This window comes from Haliotis asinina, chromosome 7 (genome assembly GCF_037392515.1).
Source record: "Haliotis asinina isolate JCU_RB_2024 chromosome 7, JCU_Hal_asi_v2, whole genome shotgun sequence".
Lineage (NCBI taxonomy): Eukaryota > Metazoa > Mollusca > Gastropoda > Lepetellida > Haliotidae > Haliotis > Haliotis asinina.
The window spans coordinates 43,048,252-43,068,114 of record NC_090286.1 but is presented as its reverse complement, the minus strand read 5'-3'; the positions used below and the strand labels follow the sequence as shown (position 1 = coordinate 43,068,114).

At 38.4% G+C, this 19,863-nt stretch overlaps 1 protein-coding gene across 1 annotated transcript in view; it reads right to left on the bottom strand.

Moving 5' to 3' along the window:
- LOC137290387 (metalloprotease TIKI1-like) overlaps window positions 1–19,863 on the bottom strand; it is a 91,758-nt gene that overhangs the window by 6,365 nt on the left and 65,530 nt on the right. The window lies entirely within an intron of this gene.

Below are 19,863 nucleotides of genomic sequence, written 5' to 3'. Positions count from 1 at the left end.
ACATGTAAATATTTATCTCTGACATTAAATCAATACTCAAAGAACACAATATCTGTCTCATGAAAGTATTTATGAACCAGATTTTACCATAGTATCCTCATTAGGACAAGGAAATGGTTGTTGAAGTTGACAAGATCACCGAGATGTAAAAAAGCCTTCAGCCACCGATGCTTCATGCAAGGATTTCAGATGTTTTTAAAGTAATTATGGCCAAACGATGCAGACTATGATTTCCTCTATCAGATTTGATTGGCATACTGGCCCTAGAGAAATACAATAATTGGGGCTAAGAATTCTGAATATGGATTCATAATATTATATTCTGACTATCATGCAGCCTAGAATATGGCATGACAGTTATATCTAAAACACTGACCCCTGAATCCTTACTTGTCAACTTATTCCTGTCCTAATAAAACAAGATGGAATTTGAAGCTAAAGCTGTTGTTTCTAATGGCCATTCATGTCTGACTTTGCCATCTTGGACATGAATGTGAATTGTCCTGCCATCAGATATCCTTATCATCCATGCTAAAGACATCAGTCAAAAATAGAAGTAAAAATATATTGCAAACATGTATTTATTGATGAAATTAATAAACAATGGGCCTTGCTGTCAGGATTAGACCTCATCCAAGTTGGTCCAGTGGTTCAAGTGTTTGTTTGTTTGTTGTTTAATGCAGCACTCAACAATATTCCAGCTGTATGAACATGATCTGTAAATAATCAAGTCCAGACCAGACAATCCAGTGGTCAACATCATGAGTAACGATCTACAAAACTGAAATGTGGTGACCTGTCAACTACGTCAGTGAGCCTGACCATCTGCTCTCTTTGTTGGCTGTTGCAACAAGCATGTGTTGTGGAAACTAGTCGTAACCCAGATCTTCATAGGTTAAAGGGTTTGTTGATCATGCAGATGCTGGGTTTGATTCCCAAGATTTTGTCAGTATGAATATGCATGATGGTTTGTCTGTACCATTCCATGTGGCATCACTTAAGGTTCTCCTCCCACTTTTAGCTGATACATCATAACATAACCATCCTCAAGGGTGTCAAACCCATAACTCACTCACTCACTCAAACATAAAATGTGATGTAATATGAGCCAACTGCTCCAATTTTATCCCAGTCATATTTTTAAAGACAAAAATCGACTGTCCATGAGTTTTTTTTCCACATAATAAAACAGATCTATCAACCTTACAAAAGACATATATATATATACATAAATATAAGACAGATTCTCTATCAATCAACTACAAACTTGCACATTTTCTACCAAAATCTATGCTTAATAAATCTTCAATAACACAGGTGTACTTTGTACATAAAGTTTCTGTTGTTAGAGTGTTAAACAAGTGGACTTTTGTTAAAAGGAACAAAAAATCCAACTGGTGAATGCAGGTGAAAATTGTGACTGGCACAATTATCAACACACAGCATAACATCTCGGACTAAGCATCTTCTGATACATTTCAGGATGGGATAGAACATGATTGGCATGTTTACCTAACCATCACAATCTGGTGAAATAAACATGACATTTGCACTGCTTCTGAAAGTACAGCCCAATCCTTGGTGGGTGAGACAGTGCAATGCAATAGATCAAAAGCTTCCAGAATCACTTTTTTCATATCAAAGCTTGCTTTTCTTTGATTTGTAACCCCTGCTACCCAGATGAGGCAGAAAATATTGTTGAGTGACTATCATGTACATCACAGGTACATCATGTTAATGGTGTCATGGAACTGCCATGTTCGGTTAAAAAGGTTAAATATTTTTATGAAATTAAAATCCCTTAAAACATCTTCATGATGACGACATTTGGACTGCTGCATTCTGGGTAAAGCTGATTTATTAGATTTACCTTCAGTCATGAAGTTAAGACTGTATGACTATTTATCTCAGCTAACTAGTCACCATTATCCTGGTCTGTGAAAAATCTTTGGCATGTGTACATCTGCACAAATAAAGATATTCATAAGCTGCTGCATAGTTGACCAATGATACCCCCAGCTCACCCCCTCCATCCACAAGTGAAGATCCGGGTCAGAACTCATCTACAGAACTCATCCCAATCTTAAAAGGAACCATTAAAGGGAACTAGCTGGATCAGGTGATCTGGCTCACTGACTTGGTTGACATATGTCAAGTTGTCACTTCACATGACAGGAAGCACTAGAGTCTCATGTAGAACCAGTGCCATCAGCAAGTTGAATCAGTGACAGTAACCATAAGGCCATTCCATGTACCGCTTTCATCAGGCCAGATCAAATTTATTTCTTGTTTTCTACTAGTCATATTCTTTCCAGAGTATATTCACAAGTACATTTTTGTTATATTTTTTGCCCCACATAAACATTATGAATTGCCAGAACAAAAAACTGTAGTATTTGAAAGTAATTATTCATTTATTTTTTTCCCCTCCTACATTTAGGCTTTCACGAGTCAAAAATCTGTAAATCAGGAAATTAAACTGGCCTGGCCTCATATTAGTAACTAAATGTCATCAGTATTTTCTTGAACACCCATACCAAAATATTAGTGATTGAAATATATGTCTATTTGCATCAATTAATAAATAGTGTATTAACCCTTTCAAAAACCCTGTTACAAAGGACATGATATATTTCCATTACTTATAAGATGTGATGTGGTATATATGAAAAAAAAATTAAGTTACAGACTTTGTGTAGTTAATAGTCTTTTTAAAACCTAAAAGATATACTGTATCTTAAAGAATTCTATTTCATTTCTTTTATTCTAAATTTCTCTTCCACAAAATACTTATGACCCATATCATCAAAAGGCAAAAGTGAATTCTTTGATAAACAGTTTTGAACAAAAATCAAGGGAATTAGCAATTTGTCTCTTTTATCTTGACTCCTAAACTGTTTGTTTCTCTTGCAGGGTATGGTTTTTGCAGAAAACTAAATTAACTTTGTCTGTTTAAAGCTGTCTGGAGACGTTAGCAGTAAACTGTGTACAACTGGTGAGTGCTTCCTATCACTGTAGACGAATTAACATTGACACTGATGAAATGGCTTTGAAGTGAGCAAGGGAACACAGAGGTAGTTTTTGGCTATCATCGTACACAACCAGCCTGTGAACCTGTATACACCAAGTCCTTTGTTTCAGTGAGAGGAAGACTCCGACAGTTTGTCTATACTTATTCATTAATCAAAGGAATGGATACATAATATGACAAAAATTTGTCTGAACAGTTTTGTATTTTATTACCAGAAATATATGTAGGACAAATTCTACATTTATAGAGATTCTGTTAAATGGTTGATAACATTTATTATTGTTGCTGACACATGCTAAAGATGCTTGAATGAAATAAGTCCTCTTCTCAACATAATGACTCTATAGCATTACAATCCAGGTTCTACATTGTTGATATGCTATGGACTCTCGCCTTTAAGACACTGCTGTTCAGATACAACAACTTTCAGACACTGAAACTGACATTAAACCTGCTCCAGTTCTAACCTTTAAGATTCGACATCTAAAACACTACACCTTTAAGAAGCTACAGCTCAGGCTCTATACCTTTAATTTGCCACAGCTCAGGCACTGTACCTTTAATTACCACAGCTCAGGCACTATACCTTTATTTTAACACAGCTCAGACATGGTACCTTTAATTTACCACAGCTCAGGCACTGTACCTTTATTTTAACACAGCTCAGACATGGTACCTTTAATTTACCACAGCTCAGTCATGGTACCTTAAATTTACCACAGCTCAGACACTGTACCTTTATTTACCACAGCTCAAGCACTGTACCTTTAAAATGCTACAGCTTGGGCACTGTACCTTTAACTTACTACAGCTCAGGTCCTGTACCCATAGTATACTACAGCTCAGGCACTGCACCCTCAACACATACTGCAGCTCAGGCACTGTAGCCTCATTATACTACAGCTCAGGCACTGTACCCTTAATATACAGCTCTGACACTGCCCCCTATAAAATACAGCTCAGGCACATTAAAGATACAACAGCTCAGGCACTACACCCTTAAGATACTACCTTTAAGATACTACATCTTTAAGCTACTACAGCTCAGTTACTGTACCATTAGATACTACAGTGAAAGCTACCACACTTTTAAGCTACTACAGGTCAGGTACTCCAATTAAAGTTACTGCAGCTCTGGAACTGCATCCTTAAGATACTACCACAAAAAACTCTACAATTTTAAGGTACTACAGAGAAGTTCACTTCCGTCTAATTACAGCTAAAGTCATTACAGCTCAGGCACTACACCTTTTAAATACAATAAAAGGCACTCCAGTTTTAAGATACTACAGAGAAAGGCACTACACCTTTAAGATACTACAGCTCCAGTTAAAGCTACTTCAGCTCAGGCACTACATCTTTAACATGCTACAGTGAAAGGCACTACAATTTGACATACTACAGTACACGCTCAGGCACTAAACCTTTCAGATCCTACAGCTCAGGCACTCCAAATTAAGTTACTACAGGTCTGACGCAACTATGACATTTCTAACTCTTTTACACTACCATGCTCTTAAGATACCATAGCTAACACACATCTTTCACATGATACAGCTTCTCACTACACATTTAAAAATGCTACAGGTCAGACACTATCCCTTTAAGAGCTTCATATTTTGACTCTAAGCTTCAAAGAAATTCTGTGTAGAAATTATTTCCTCCTGATCACCTCTCCGCCCACGCTGCAACATGTTACTACCTCGTGCTAAGATTTACCTGGGGTGTGACAAGGCTGGGGCGCATATAAATGATGCATATTTGAGATGCGATAATTTTTCTCTGTGCTTTAATGACTTCCTAAGGTCTTGGCATGACCTTATTATTGTGAACTAATAATCTTTTACAACCGCGCATGTGAAATATCACTTAAACAGGTTTTATGAGAGCTTATAGCGTCTTTTTACATGCCTGGTGGGTTCTGAAATGTCTCGCAATAATAAACAGTGAAGTCTAAATATACAACCCTGATATAATATTTCTTTCCTAAGAAACATGTCTGTATGAATTACATGAATATTTACATATCAGTATCATTAAACATGTTATTTGACAAAGACATGTTTAGAGCTGTATGACACTTTATAGATGCTGTAGTAACTTCGATGATATTGAATATATCTGTTCTCGAGAATGCCTCTAAATATGCTTGAATACTTGTACTACATTTTAAGCAAGCATCAAAGTTGTGTTACTTTAGATGAAAATGTTTTAATTCACCAGTATTTCATATCTTAAATTTCTTTCTTTTATGCCACTTTTAACACCATTCCAGCAACATCACATTCGGAGGCACAATAGTGAGTGAGTGAGTGAGTTAAGTTTTACGCAACTTTTAGCAATATTCCAGCAATATCATGGCAGCGGAGACCAGAAAATGGGCTCAGGGGCACAATAAATGGGCTTCACACATTGTACCCATGTGGGGAATCCACCCCTCATTCTGGCCCAGTGGTGTGGTGGTTCACAGTGTGTCTGCACCAGATCTAGGTCCATGGTCAATTAATACTATTGTATAACTAAATCGAGTCATTGTCCATCTCAGCTGACATGTTGTTATAAGACAGACAGCAAACATGAGGTGTATATGATCTATTTAACTAACTCATTTCCAATACACACACACATGAACACACATGCACACACACGGATGTGTATTTAATGGATATGGATAATGAAGACATATATGGATGGGCGCTTGATGAAAATGAATGAGGATACAGATGGATGAGTGCTAGGTTTGATAGATGAATATGAATAATGAAGATACAGATGGATGGGTGCTTGATGGATGGTTGCCTTATGGATATAGATTACATTTATACAGATGGATGGGCATGGTCAAGAGGGTATAGATGGATGGGTACTGATGGATATGGATCATGAGGATACAGATTGATGGGTGCTTGATGGATGGTTGCCTTATGGATATAGATCACATTTATACAGATGGATGGGCATGGGTCAAGAGGGTATAGATGGATGGGTACTGATGGATATGGATCATGAGCATACAGATTGATGGGTGCTTGATGAACATGGGTCAAGATGATATATATCAAGATGAAGGTTAGGGATTGCCCTAACACAGAAATCTTGTATATTTGACACAATCTGTGTTGAACATCCTCAGGTTAATACTGTACATTTTTAATGCAGTGGCAAGTGAACGAATTCAAATGATTTAAAAAATTTATCCCATATTATATGCATATGACTCTCTGAAAGGCATAGGGGTAGTAAAAATGACATCAGACGTTAGGACAAGCCCTGCATGACAGCGCCAAACAGACCATCTGCGCACATACTTGCAACATGACTAGACGATATGACACAAGCAGTCAGACTACACTACCCTGTAAGGAGTATACCTGAGTGCAGTTCACATCTACAGCACGACTCAAGCACTTCAGGGGCGAAAGATAAGCTACTGCGGACTTCCTTTCTGTGGCAAAGGAAGAGTATCCTCCGAGTGAGAGAAACTCTTTAATGTGGCCACAACACACGTCTGCAGCATTAGCAGGGCAATAGGGCTGGGAGCACATCACTGTTGATTTTGTAAATGATCTCCGAAATTATTTTCGCTTGACTGTAATTTCAGGGAAGGGTGGCATGAATGCCACACATACTAGTCAAACAGACACAGCTCAGACATACAAACAAAATAATCAGTTTTTTTCATTGATGATTTTGATTTAGAATTGGTAGCCTCAAGATAGCTCAAGCTGAATTTCATCTTGGGCATGTCTACTGCTTGGCAGCCATTCAGACCATGATGTACAGGGCTGAACATGCTGTTGGAGATTTACATGGCCTCATATACTACTGGTAGTATATGTTGTACCATGATATGGCTGGAATACTGCTAGATGCGGCATAAAACTAAATTCAGTCAGTGGTATTATATGTGCAAAATTATCATGATAAAGTTGGTAATTTGTCACAAGTTTTGTAAAATTAATTCATTTCTTCTGCTTCTAATGCTATTACAGATTTTGAAGACAAATGATTCACCTTCCCCTATGTATTATATTCCTCCCAAATCCAAATTATTATCTTTTATGTTCAATTATACTTTAAAGATAAAAAAATTCCCATTTTTTTCCTATTGTATGATTCCAAGATCCAAAGGATTCTCTCTTCTGTTCGATTACCCCAGAGAAATGCTTTAAAGAAATTAAAGATTCTCCTATCTATTCTATCATATGCTTCAAAGATCCAAATGTTTCTTTCTTCTTTTCTTGGGCAGTGGGGTAGTATGGTGGTTAAAGCATTAGCTCATCATGCTGAAGAACTGGGTTCGATTCCCCACATGGGTACAGTATGTGAAGCCCATTGTCTAGTGTCCCCCGCCGTGATATTGCTGGAATATTGCTAAAAGCGGCATAAAACTGTATTCACTCACTCCTTCTTTTCCATTATATACTTCAAAGATTCAAATGATTCTTCCTTCTTTTCTATTATATGCATCAAAGATTCAAAACATTCTTCCTTGTTTTCTATTATATACTTCAAACATTGAAATGATTATCTCTTCTGATACCCCAGAGTAAATGCTTCAAAGATATGACAATTTCTCCCATCTATTCTAATATATGCTTCAAAGATTCAATTGATTCTCTCTCCTAAATTATTAACAGAAAGTAAATGCTTTAAAATGTCATAACATTCTACCTCCCATTGTATTATATGCTCAAAAGATACAATGGCCTCTCCCTTTTATTCTGTTATATGCTTTAATGTTACTAAAGATCCTCCCCTTGAGTATATATATGTACCACTAGCCTTCCTCGAAGGCTGTACTGAATGCTGAGCCCATGGATGTATATCAATTTTGTCTTTAAAAGAGGCAAGTCTAGATAAGCGGAGGACTACACTGGTCTCTTATGCATTATTTTTCTTAGAAATTATCGTTTAAACTATTTCTGTTCACCTTTGAGACTTGTGCAAGTTTACTCCTTATTGAAGTAATGTCTTTTTGATGGGTTTATAAACACGGATTGTAATGTGAGGTGGATCTACATTTGAGTGTTGGGCGGCAATGATGGAAGTATTTATTTTGTCAGAGATTGATCTTGAAATTCACATAGACCTTTATGATCTGTTTAGTTTAAAAAAAGGAACAGAAACCCTTACAAATAGAGTAAAACAAGCCATGATTGTTCTAATTATTTATACAATTCATCAAATTACTAAATATACTAAATACAACTGCAAAGAACAAAGTATTTATTATTTTTACAATCATATTGAATTTCAAAGGTGTGTTTGGAAAGGAAATTTAGCCAGATCAAAATCTCAGTTTACATTTTAAAATCAACTACAGGGGAATTAGGTTTTATTTCACTAAATCAACAAACACTGAGAGAGCAGATTCTGGTTTGTGTGACTCATGACGGCTTCACACGCTATTGAAAATAAATATATCGTTGTCCAATGATATATATAATGAAGTAAGCTGACAACCTACATGATCCTTGGGTTTCACCTGCATCAGATTAAACATGCTTCAGTGAATACAAGAATTAGTTCCTGTGAGTGAGTGAGTGAGTGAGTGAGTGAGTGAGTGAGTGAGTGAGTGAGTGAGTGAGTGAGTGAGTGAGTGAGTGAGAGTGTTTCTGAATTTATGAATCATGTGGAGAAAACCTTTACTTTAACCCTTTCTTTAACATATGCTTTTCTTTAACCTCTGGAGGAAATATTACTAAACATTATTGTTTGGGAACATAAAAGTTTCTGGGGCAGTGGAGTAGCTTAATGGATAAGGCATTTGCTCATCACGCTAAAAGACCTAGGTTGGATTCTCCACAAGAGTACAATGCCATAAGTTTGCTGGAATATCGCTAAAAGTGGCACAAAACCATACACACTCCATAATAATTTTCACTCACAAAAACTCACTCCATAATTTTCCACACACATGCCACAATGTTCAATACCATGTCTGTTATCCCTTCCTTTGACATTACCTGAATATGGCTTAAAGATAAAGTAGGTAGACAGAATATACATTAATCGATAATCACTCATGATATATTCATTTTCAAAATAGAGGCACCCTATAATACAACATGTCGGTAGAAGTGCATGAGTACCCATTGTTCTGACTGCGATATATTTAATGTAAACTTCGTAAATCCAAAGCATTTCTTCAGTGGTGCTGCACGTACAGAGGTGTTACCATTGCTATTGTTCTGCAGGGATTGAAAAGCAACACCTATCAATAGCAACACCTGCAGGTGTCAGTAAGAAACAATTTAGAGCCACAAAAACAATAAATATACTACACCTGATTTCATTTCACCATGGCCTCTGGCATTAATTAGAAACATTTATAGGTTGAACTTCTATAAACGTGACATGTGCATGCTTATTTGTTCCAAATTTGTGTTATTTAGAAGTTAATTAATTTCCAGTGACGGTCTTGTTAAAATCCAAATCTGATAACCAGTCTGAATCATTCAGTTGTTACTCAGAGTGCAAGTATATTCACAAACTATACATAGAAAAAAATGTGCTGCTTGAGATTCTGATAAGCATCTGGAAAGATCTGTCAGTGGAATAAAAAACAGACATAAAGCAAACTTTTTTCAGTGTTGCCATGCTATTGCCTAGGCTCAGGGCTATGAGGCATTTTTTGAGCATGAAGGAGTGAACAGACATAGATGTTCTATCATGATGATGATGATGAGCATCATCAACACCACCATCACCATCATCATCATCACCACCATCATCATCATCATCATCATCATCATCATCATCATCATCATCATCATCATCATCATCATCGTCATCATCCCCACTGAGGGCAATGAAGTAATACCATGTCCTTACCAACATCATCATCATCGTCGTCGTCACAACCATCATCACTATGATGACGTCAACAAAGTGATACAACAATCATCATCATTATCATCATCATCATCATGAATACCAACATCATCACACATCTTCAACAAATGTATGGCATTCCTGTAAATCAAATAAAATCAATGCCAACTAATTATGCCATTTCCCCGCCACAACACTTCAGACTGAAGGAATCTCAGAAAGGAAATTTGCTGATGTGAATGAACGCCAAATTACAAGGAATTGCTGAGAAATCACAGGAACGCCACCCAGACACAACATAGTGGCCACCAATCAATGAGGTAAATACATGGTGGAACGTGAGAGATTTGTAAAACTCAATCTTACTGCCACTGTTAACCCAAATTGGCTTAGTTACTTGGTAATGCTGTTAATTTTGTCCGATTTTTCACATATGATTGAGCCGAATAACATTGCAAATAGTCTTCATCGAAAAGTAAGCCGCTTAGGCTGATGTAAATGAGTTGGTATATATTTAATGACATCTTTGCATCATGGTAATGATAAATCTTGAGTTGGACTGATGGGACACAAAGATAAATTGACAAGAATTCAATGGCTTTTGACAATTACTGTCCTTGGCAAGTACATGATGGACGTGTATTATATAGTGGTGTTGCCACAGTGCGGAACAAACTGCTCATCAAACACTCATAAGACAGGAAGGAATATACTTGGCTAAACTTGTGAGATGCTTATAATGTTTGAAATTAGAGTTATTAATATGTTTTCTCTGTGGATCACTGTGTTAGATGCAAAATCAAAATAGAGTTGTAGCTCTTTCATAAATGCTTACTACCCCATCATAGGCTTGGCAAATATTATTACTTGTTTCACATACTATGGGGGGTACTATGGTCAATATTACTACCTGTCTCAGAAATAATTACATGGGTAATATGGCTAATATTACTACATGCCTCAGCAATTTCTCTGAGTAATGTGGCTAATATCACTACTTGCTGAAGCAAATTTACATGGATAATATGGCTATTATATTATTATTACTACCTGTTTCATCAATTAATATGGGTAATATGGCAAAAATATTACTACTTGCTTCAGCAATTAGCATGGGTAATTTGGTCAATGTGGCTATTATTACTACCTGTTTCAGCAATTAACATGGGTAATTTGGGCAATATGGCTAATATTACCACCTGTTTCAGCAATTAACATGGGTAATATATCTATTATTACTGCCTGTTTCTGCAATTAACATGGGTAATATATCTATTATTACTGCCTGTTTCTGCAATTAACATGGGTAATATATCTATTAGTACTGCCTGTTTCTGCAATTAACATGGGTAATATATCAATTATTACTGCCTGTTTCAGCAATTAACATGGGTAATATATCTATTATTACTGCCTGTTTCAGCAATTAACATGGGTAATATATCTATTATTACTACCTGTTTCTGCAATTAACATGGGTAATATATCTATTATTACTACCTGTTTCTGCAATTAGCATGGGTAATATATCTATTATTACTGCCTGTTTCAGCAATTAACATGGGTAATATATCTATTAGTACTGCCTGTTTCTGCAATTAACATGGGTAATATATCAATTATTACTGCCTGTTTCAGCAATTAACATGGGTAATATATCTATTATTACTGCCTGTTTCTGCAATTAACATGGGTATTATGGATAATATTACAACTTGTTGCCAGAAGTGAAGCATATCAATATGCTTTTATACCACATACAGTTATACCAGGGTGAGTTCAGTTCAGTTCAAATTCAGTTGGAACTCAATATAAATGAGAAAAGAGGTTCAAGATCACGCATCCATTTAAAAAATCTACTTTCCGTCATTCATCCAATACTTCTAGATATTTCCCTTTCAGTTTGCCAAGATGCTATTTATATTCTCTACATCCTTGTGTTGCCAGGTGGTCCAGCAGTCCATGCAGCTGCCCAGTGGCTTCTAGACATGCTGGTTGGATGGTCCAGTTCTGACTAGTCTCTGTCTGTTCCATTAGGCCCAAGGAGCAACCTACTAGTTACAGTATTTTCCCACGAACAAGACCTGGTTCAATGTCCCACCTGTGAACAATGCATAAAGCCCAGTTCCACATTAAGATATTGCAGAAATATTGCTAGAAGCAGCAATAAATCCAACTAACTTATTCATCACGTGTAGCTGTTTTCTCCTCACACTTTCCCAACCTAATTCTTTCAGTCTTATTTACTTTCTCTCTTGACCTCTAATTCTTATTTTGTCTCTTTTTATATATACCACTTACAAAACTGGGGGATATTGGATTTACAAGGTTACTAAAAGGAAAATGATGAACCAGATAATGAAGACAAATTAAGGGAAAATGTGACAATTTATTCTATTCCTTTGGAAATGTTTCATCTGAATGGATATATATATGTTACTTTTTCTCATATGCACTATCTAGTAGTATCACAAAATGGAATATCCCCTACTTTTTCTGAATGGTATATATACCACTAAGTAAAATGCTAAGAATAGCCACCATTCACTAGATCCCGCTTCATTTGAAATCAATACCATAACAGAATCTGCATTTCATCAATAAAAAATTAGAAAGCTTGCAATATCTTCCAAAACTCCAATCCTTTGGTGATAAAATGTATAACATAAAACTAGTCATGCAATCAGTGAGACCTTGTCTAGTATATCTTGACAAGCACTCTCCAGTGTCATCTGAAGGAGGTGAGAAAGGTTCTAATTAATCACCCCCGACAGACGATCTGGTCCAATAATCAAGCGATGTCAGGAAATCAAATATTCCTCTCAGGATGAATCAGGATGAGTCTTGATCGCTGTCAATGTACCCATCCTGCGTACAAAACATGAAAATATCTTTTGATCCCGAAGGGGCCTCCCTAATCAAGGATTCAGCTCCAAAATGATCTCAACCAGTTCCATGAGTGTCATATCTGACATACAAGTGAAGAGAGGATTCCGGTTCTGGAGAAACCTGGCATACCACAACCATGCATTCCATTGATTGTGAATCTCGATGAGGAACTGGCCTTCAGTTTAGACTAATATCAAAGTTGAATGTCTTGATGCTTTCAACTCTAAGTAGTCTTGAGAGTTTTGACGGACAAACATACACCTCCTCACTTTCCCTCAGAGTCCCTACTCAGTGAGTTGACATATTATCTGGAGTAGGATAGCATCCACTTCAATTCAGGTTTTTCAGAGAAAACTTTGACTTTACATGGTCAAAATAGGAGTAAAACACTAACAACCTGTGCAGACTGGCCCTAACACTGATCAGTTCTCAGCTATGCATGCGGTTGATAGCATGAGCACCAATATATGCTAACAGGGCATGATACATCTGATTACCCGAAAAACCAATGCTATTATTTCTAGCGTCTTTTGGAATAGTGGGAGTGCCTAGTGGCTGAAGCGTTTGCTCGTCATGCCGAAGATCCTGGTTTGATTCCCCTCATGGGTACAATGTTTAAGGCCCATTATTAGTGTCCCCTACCATGATATTGCTGGAATATTGTTAAAAGCAGTATAAAACCTAACTCACTGACACTGGCATCTATCGCAGCACTAGGGGCTGGTGCTGACTTTTAATCCTCTAGGGAATTTATGATAACATAACTTGTTATATCCTGAACATTACTCCTTGCTGATGTGAAGTCCATCATGGCTTCTCTCAGCAAGTGATTTATGTTCAGTGGTTGTCTTAACTTTATGACTGGATAACTATGACTGTAACATAAAAGGCTCATCATAATAAACTAACCTCAGGCCCTGTTTCATAAAAATATAATAGCGTTATGACAACTTTAAGTCAGTGCTAAAATATGGGAATTTGGTTGCCATGGTACAATAGTCAAACGTAGAGCTTTGTGGAATGGACTCCTGTAGCGCTATGCAATGGTCATATAGCTAGAATATTGCTGAATGTGGCGGAGAATTCCCTCACACTATGCAACGGTCAACAAGGGAATGTTATGCATCCTGATTTCTGTAATTTAGTGTCGTGAGTGAGTTTAGTTTTACACCACTTTTAGCAATTTTCCAGCAACATAATGCCAGTGAACACCAGAAATGGGCTTGGAATCAAATCTGAGTCCTCAGTGTCATGAGCGAATGCTTTCACTGCTATAGTTATCTGGTTATCAGACATATCATGCCCTGTAACCATATACTGGTGCTCATGCTATCACCAACATGCCTGATCAGTCCTGATTAGTGTAAGAACCAGTGTACACAGACTGACCCTGTACCTATATCAACAAGAGTCATCAGAAGATGACATATATCATATATGCCCCCCCCCATATTTGAAAGGACAAATCATCTGACAGTTACTTGATGTATTCTTTCATTAAGTTTGAATGGTTTCCATGGAAGTCATGAAAAACATAAATGCCATACATCTGTAAACAGCAAAAGGCACCACTTCAAGATCTGTCTCATATATCTGCCAAGATCTGTTGAAAGATATCAAATGGTTTTCAAGTTGTGCTCCCGAAACGAAGCCAATCCCTCCCTTTTGAGACTAAATCCGAATTGTTTCCATGGAAAGCGGGAGAAACAGAAATGCCAAAACTTTGTAAATAGCAAAAGGCACCACTTTGTGGTCTGCCTCACATATCTGCCCAGGTTTGCTGAAAGTTTTTGAGTTGTGCTCCAGAAATGAAGCCCATCCCTCCATTTTGAGATTAAGTCAGAATCGTTTCTGTGGAAACTGGGAAAATGATAAATCCCTCCAGAAACGAAACATACCTTTCACATACCTCTCAAGTCAAAAATGTTTCCATGGAAACCAAGAAAATAATCATAATACCTGCACATACCAAAAAGCACAACTTTAGGTTCTGATTGATATATCTACTAAGTTTTGCAGAAAAATATTGAACGGTTTTTGAGTTCTTCGGAAACGAAGCCCACCCCACCATTGGACTGACACCAAAATGTTCCATGGGAAAAAATAAAAATAAAAATACCAAAAATCTGTAAATAGCAAAAGGCACAATCATAGGTTCAGATTATTATATCTATCAAGTTTGGTCTAAAAATATTAAACGGTTTTTGAGTTACGCTCCAGAAACAAAATGACTACGGACGGACAGACAAGGCATCGACTGGCATTTAATGCAGGGGGATAAAAACACTTTCAGTAGCATCAGTGAGAGATCAGTGACAGATATTCCAGTAGTTTGGCATCGTAACACCTTACACATCAGACTTTTCTTTTCATTTGCGTTAGCATTTGTTATTTTTCAGCAGTTTTGATCTATTTGAGTTAGAATTTGTTACTTTTCAGTTTTGGTCTTTTTCTCCCAGTGGTAATATCATAAGTAATAATTTGAGTCTACAGAATAAAATCCATGAAAATTAAAATGTTTTCTGGTGCAGCAGTGATTCCAGAAAACCAATAGTCAGTTTGCTTTAACAGATGGTTCAAGCATGAGAGTCACAAATTGTTTACAAAATTACAAAATCAAACTTTGTGCTGAAATCTTTAGAGCTGCACAGTGACCTTGAAAATGAAGTGAAGGTCATCCAAATCAACTGGGCCCTACACCATCTCTAGATGAAGCTTGGTGTCAAGTATGAAGAAAATCCTGTCACCAGTTCTTGACATATCTTGCTGACAAGCTAAACATGTATGTGAATATGCTGAAACATTCAAAGTGTTGATGTAACCTTGAAAATGATGTGAAAGTCACCAAAATCAAATGGGCTCTATGCCATCCCTAGATACAGTTTGGTGTCAAATATGAAAAATATCCTGTGACCAGTTCTTTAGATATCTTGCTGACAAGGGTAAAACCTCCCCTTTTGACCTTGAAATGAAGGTCAAGGTCACGAAACCTTACCAGCACCTTTCTCATACAATGAGAAAATGTAGGCAACCATTCTTTGCTTATTCCATTCCCTCTAAATGCACGGCGCGGAATAATTAATCAGTTTGTGACGGCTCAAACAAATGACACGGGCCAAACATGGCACAACTGTTCTAATGTTAATACTCAATCAAGGACTGAAGGAAAACTAAAAAGTTGTCTGTCAAAAAAATCAAGGACTAGTGATAACCATAGTTCAGGAAAATGGAACCGGTTCTTGCCTCCAGGAACGGTAAGCAGATGGTTCCAGTATGGCAGAATATTCAGTTTATAATGTCAAATTATTAGCCAGTGAAGTGATAAACACACGCGTTATCTCAGGTGAATGAGCCCTCCATTCCAGAAGCATAGGTTACCGATGTTGGTTGCCCATGTCGTAACCATGTTGCTGTCCTCACACGCTGCCTCCCTTGTAATGTCAGACATATGATAAGAAACATCCTTCATGCTTCCAAATTCATCCAACGATTAATGTAGTATGCGTGTCTTGATTCCATGTTTCTGGGCTGGGATTTGTAAAGTAAAGCTACCTCCTTGTCAGCTGGTCCCTCCTTGCTCTGCCCATAGCATGCTGTGGATGATTTGTTGCACATCAATATTCAGCTGGTATTGTTTTGCACACAGCAGTGTTGTGTAACGTACAGAGCTTGGGGAGGTGAGGATATCACCTTCCAGCTGCCGGTCAACTCATGATATTAACACTGTGATAATAGAAGAGTTTGTTATGAGACCCTACTCTTCTCTCTACCATACCCCACTTCAATGACCAGCAATGAACCTTCTTCCATCAGCTGTACCTGACCCACCTAGTAACCTCACTCCTCTCCAACCCACCCTACCTTGCTCAATGATGCTCTATCATACTCTCCACCTCACTCCTCTCCAACCCACCCTCTACTTTGCTCAATGATGCTCTATAATACTCTCCACCTCACTCCTCTCCAACCCACCCTCTACCTTGCTCAATGATGCTCTATCATACTCTCCATCTCACTCCTCTCCAACCCACCCTCTACCTTGCTCCATTATGCTCTATAATACTCTCCATCTCACTCCTCTCCAACCCACCCTCTACCTTGCTCCATTATGCTCTATAATACTCTCCATCTCACTCCTCTCCAACCCACCCTCTACCTTGCTACGTTATACTCTATCATACTCTCCACCTCACTCCTCTCCAACCCACCCTCTACCTTGCTCAATGATGCTCTATCATACTCTCCATCTCACTCCTCTCCAACCCACCCTCTACCTTGCTCCATTATGCTCTATAATACTCCCCATCTCACTCCTCTCCAACCCACCCTCTACCTTCCTCCATCATGCTCTATAATACTCTCCATCTCACTCCTCTCCAACCCACCCTCTACCTTGCTCCATTATGCTCTATCATACTCTCCATCTCACTCCTCTCCAACCCACCCTCTACCTTGCTCCATCATGCTCTATCATACTCTCCACCTCACTCCTCTCCAACCCACCCTCTACCTTCCTCCATCATACTCTATCATACTCTCCACCTCACTCCTCTCCAACTCACCCTCTACCTTCCTCCATCATACTCTATCATACTCTCCATCTCACTCCTCTCCAACCCACCCTCTACCTTGCTCCATCATGCTCTATCATACTCTCCAACTCACTCCTCTCCAACCCATCCTCTACCTTGCTCTATCATACTCTATCATACTCTCCAACTCACTCCTTTCCAACCCACCCTCTACCTTGCTCAATGATGCTCTATCATACTCTCCATCTCACTCCTCTCCAACCCACCCTCTACCTTGCTCCATTATGCTCTATAATACTCTCCACCTCACTCCTCTCCAACCCACCCTCTACCTTGCTCCAAGATGCTCTATCATACTCTCCATCTCACTCCTCTCCAACCCATCCTCTACCTTACTCCATGATGCTCTATCTCTTTGGTCACATCTCATGGATAGTGCTTCTGTCCAGAGTGCCACCTCTAGTCTATCTGCCTCTCAGACTAGCAATATACCTTACCCTGTGAGTTATGCCCCACCCACCTAGCCAGTCCTGCCCCCTCCCCAACTCTCAGACCAGCATTAAACCCACCACCGTCAGCTGTGCCCCACTCACCAAGCCAGCCATAGTATGAGGTGCCGCTCCCTGACTATAACTCAGACTAGCAACACACCTGTCCCTGTCAACTGTGCCCCACCCACCTAGCCAGAAAATATGAGGTGCCCCTCCCTTTCTTCCAACTCTCAAACCAGCAATAAACCTTACCCGGTCAACTGTGCCACACCTACCTAGAGACAAAATGTGAGGTGCCCCTTCCCTCCGTCCAATTCTCAGACCAATAATAAACCTTCTCCTGTCAGCTGTGCCCCACCCACCCAGCCAGTCATAATGTGAGGTGCACCCTCCCCTCTTTCCAATTCTCAGACCGGCAATAAACCTTCCCCTGTCAACTGTGCCCCATCCACCCACCCAGTCAGTGTGTGAGGTGCCCCTCCCTTCCTTCCAACTCTCAAACCAGCAATAAACCTTCCCCAGTCAACTGTGCCACACCTACCTACAGACAAAATGTCGGGTGCCCCTCCCCTCCCTCCAATTCTCAGACCAGCACTAGACCTTCCCCGGTCAGCTGTGCCCCACCCACCCAACCAGTCATAATGTGAGGTGCACCCTCCCCTCCCTCCAATTCTCACACCAGCAAATAAACATTCCACTGTCAACTGTACCCCACCCACCTAGCCACTCATAGTGTGAGGTGCCCCTCCCCTCCCCGCAACTCTCAGACCAACAATAAACCTTCCCATGTCAGCTGTGCTTCTCTCTCCCATCTTCCCAGGTGAGCCCCACATGGCTCACTATAGCTCCCAAGCACCACATGTTAAACAGATATGCTAGGCCCTACCTTACTGCTGGTTCCATGCCAATGACATCAAGCCATCACACACATCAAAACACCACATGATTCTGTTACTTAAAAGATATTTCAACATAAATTCTTGCCATTGCAATGCACATCAGTAATGCCTTCATGACGGGTGCTACACAACCAAGATCAGTCACTGAGTGTATGAAATACCTATAGAACACTAGTCTAATACAGCCAAACAATGATGATATTTACAAGCGGCAGCCGGGAACCTGTATCCAGTCTTCAGCTTGATGAGTGAACACTTTAACCATTAGGCCACCCTACCACCCACCTATATCAAGACAACATTTCTTGCTTGATTAATATACCTTTAATAGTACCTGTGCCTTTACCTGTAAATATACCTGTAATCATCACTATGAAAGGATGAAGTCGATTAAAACTTACGTCACACAACAATAATTCACACACATTTTATCAATCATCCAAACTAAATGACTGTTAGTATTGGGATCATGAACAAGCTGACAAAATAAATTAACACTTGAAATAATAAAAATTTGAAATTAAAATAAACACCTGATTGTTTCTCAGTACCAATTTTAGTCCATCATGACATGATGATTTACCTGTGACAATTTGACAGAATAGAGTGTTCTTTCACTTATTTTGAGTAGCGCTTTACCCTATGCATAAATGTGCAATTAAATAACCATTTTGAGCTTCAAAAATATATATTCTTTTTCAAAGGAACATTAAAATAAATTAATGCCTTTCTTATACAAAGTCAGCATAAACTGTAACTTTCTTGAAACTTCTACTAAGAACATTTTTAAACAGAACCAAATAACTGTAAACATCCTACAGCAAATAATACTATATTTCCAACTTGTTTTCAAACTAAATCACAACCCAAATTTCACATATGAAACCCATAACATTTTTACAAATTCAGAAACAATATTTCCAACAAGCAACTAAGAAAAAAAAGATATATGTTGCCCATTATATAATAATATAAACATACCTCAGTCCAACATAAGACGATAAATTTTGACATTTGTTATTCTCATATTCACAAAGTGAACTTAGTACGCAAATACCCCCAAGCTGGGGCCATAATATGACGATTTTACCCCTCTTTGCATAAACATAAACATATTTCTGCAATGTGAGAGAAAAGCAGCAGTTTGAGTTGGTGATGGTTGCAATTTCAGGAAAGCTCACAAA